We start from the raw sequence: 2,821 nt of genomic DNA, 5'->3' as shown, positions 1-2,821 counted from the left end.
CACGAAGGAGGAAATTTGCTACACAGACCAACACAGTTTTATGCACCAGGCTATAAACATGTTTATTTCTGCTATAATGCTGAGTGTCTATGGGGATTGACTCCTAACCTGCTCCAGGGCAGGTTAACATCAGAGGATCAGATCAAAACCTGTCAACTGCCCAAATACTGACCAATGAGATAACTGGAAAACTGAGTCATCATTTCTACAGTTTACATTTAGGTGATAAATTATACGCTGTAGACATTTTTAGAAAGCAGCTGAATTGTTTTGCCATTTGAGTCTTCCCATGTGTTGACTCTAGTATTAAAACAGAGCCTCAAACAAACGTCTTGAGAGTTTACCTCAGTAAAAAACTACATAATAACTATTATAGCTTAATTTTAATTAAACAAAGATTGTTGAATTCTGACAGGATTCCTGAGAGTGTTGATACTCTTCTTCCATCACTGCAGATCAGATTAACATGGGGAGATTCTATTCTACTCTATTCTATTCTAATGCAAACATCCACACAATAATCTGCTGTACAGGTAGAGCAGAAAGGTAGGATTCATTCATTTTTTGAGAATTGAGCAGTTTGCTGTCAACCAACCAAACACAGCACACACACACACAACACCTACTGAAGAGCCTCTTTTGCTGGAAGGATCATCAGTTAAGTGAATATCTCTCCAGGACTTTAGAGATGAAGGGGAGATTTGGAATGGGACTGTGATTGTTAAGGATTTTGGGGACATGGATGAGCAGGGTTTTAATCTTTGCTTCTTTAAAAGGCTGAGGGCAAAACACCAGAGCAGAGAGAAGTATTAATGAGGGTGAACAGAGGGGGACCTACTGTCGAAAATGAGCTCGACAATGAGCTTGGTACTGAGAGTGTAGAATAGCCAGCGTGTTGGTTTAGTGGCAAGTACTAATTTGTTGAAGGTATCTAGAGATACTATCTAGGGAGACTGTCTCAAGCTGAGTGATCACAGGTGCGTCGCAAGGCACAGGAAGTGCATGCTAAACAGGAACCGCAACTCTGCTTGTGTAAAATGTTAATTATCTCTGATGGGGATAATTTGTGATGAAGGAAAATTCTAAGTCACAGTGACATTAAACAGAGGACTGAGCACAGAGGGTTTAAAATCATTTTAACGTCTTATTAGTCTCTGTTTGATGGAACTATTGTGCTTGTTAAAAAACAAAAATGTATTTAGTTCATTCATGTTTGTTTTTTTCCCATTGTCTCCATAATATATTCATCTTTTGCACAGAGACTCAAGTATAGGAATAATCATCGAATACAGTGGTTCCCAACCTGTGGGCCAGGGTCCACTGGTGGGCTGTGAAGATATTGGAAGTGGGATGCAATCAAAAAATCATTTGCAAAACAGTTCAATTTTGGTGAGATATAAATAAAAAATAAAACTTGTTCTTTACATCTTAAAGATAAATTATTATTATTATTATTGTAATGATTATTCTGACACTTTTTAATTAATCTTAATTAATCTTGATCTAATTCAGTAATATTTGACACTGACTGAAAGCCTACAGGCAAATGTATCATAGCAATCCTTATATTCATTTCTGCCCATCTAGTGGACAAATAGGCATTCAGCTGCTTCAGCTTCTACTATGCGGAACCAAGGAATAAGCAAGTATCGCACTGCAGATGTTGCCACAATGATTGATGAAAAATAAAGGACGATGAAAAACAATTTCCATGGAGAGTGGTTAAGGTGCAGTATAGAAGCTCTAGTGCTACAAGGTGCAGTAAGTCAATTCTAATTAAAAGTTTCTGCAAAGATAGTAGATGCATCTGAAGTTGACAGGGGCAGATATCATCACTAACCCTGGGACCCAGGGGCAAAATGGTCAATAACACTGATATGAGTTTGCACCACATATTTCTGATTCAGCAAGATGAGAAGAAAAGAGTGAGTGAAAACAGTTTGGCTGCAGCTGTGTGCTCACTGACTTCTCATCACACCTAATGAAAGGTTAACGTTATTTTGAAAAGAGGAAAAATTAAAGCTTCACTAATCAATATTTTCATGGTAACAATGAGCCAAACGACTGTGTTTAATGTGAAAGGGGTGATGTGTAGAGACGAACCCACAGAGAATTATCACACATATCTGCAGCTTTTCAGTGCTTATTAGCTCATTGTTTTGGCTTCTGCAGCTTCACGGTTTGGATTCACTCTCACTGGTCTCATCAACCTTGTCTCCAGCAAGAGCAAGAAGTTGTTTCGGGCAAAAAGAAAAAAAAGCTATGATGAACTCACTTGTATGCTACTTTTACCAAACACGCACCAAACAACAGACAAACAGAGACAGCAAATGGCTGGTGAACATAGTGGAGCATTGACCCGCCAAATGACAAAACAGATGAAAGGTGAGTGAATATTAGACTTATCGTACATTCGTCAGGTGGCCTGAAACATGACTTTGCTTTTGCTGGTACCTGGCTTTTACTAAAAGTGTTTATATTTTCATTTAAAATGGTTTTCATATAAATGGCACAAAAGGTGAAGAAAATATGATCATTTTTACCTATTATGGCCATACATGGTCATATTGACTCCATGGAATTTCACGTTATTTGATTGTTTATCTGCCATGGCCTTGGAGATGCTTCAGCACTTGGACAGCGATGAGTTTGATGCAGGGGATCCGTTGGAGGTGGAAAGTGACAGCGATTTTTCCTGGATGGATGAAAACGCTTAATAATTCAAAATCCATACCTCAGAAAAATATGCAGCAACTTTCTTTGGATACTATGGATCTAGATATTCCGTTCATGGCTGATGCATCAGGTGAGCTCTGCTGCT

At 38.4% G+C, this 2,821-nt stretch overlaps 1 long non-coding RNA gene across 2 annotated transcripts; it reads left to right on the top strand.

Moving 5' to 3' along the window:
- Nucleotides 1–508: 508 nt before the first annotated feature.
- LOC139614139 (uncharacterized) lies at nt 509–1,706 on the top strand. Of its 2 annotated transcripts, none has more exons than XR_011686906.1 (3): nt 509–546; nt 1,260–1,389; nt 1,588–1,706. It is a non-coding gene; the product is annotated as an uncharacterized lncRNA (long non-coding RNA). The 2 variants fall into 2 exon arrangements; XR_011686905.1 differs by having other exon boundaries at nt 523–657.
- Nucleotides 1,707–2,821: the final 1,115 nt, after the last annotated feature.

The sequence above is a fragment of the Trachinotus anak genome, unplaced genomic scaffold, assembly GCF_046630095.1.
Source record: "Trachinotus anak isolate AG129_WGS33_773 ecotype Australia unplaced genomic scaffold, CSIRO_AGI_Tana_v1 ptg000033l, whole genome shotgun sequence".
Classification (NCBI taxonomy): Eukaryota; Metazoa; Chordata; class Actinopteri; order Carangiformes; family Carangidae; genus Trachinotus; species Trachinotus anak.
Note: the sequence above shows the minus strand (reverse complement) of the source record. Positions and strands in the feature narration are given on the sequence as shown.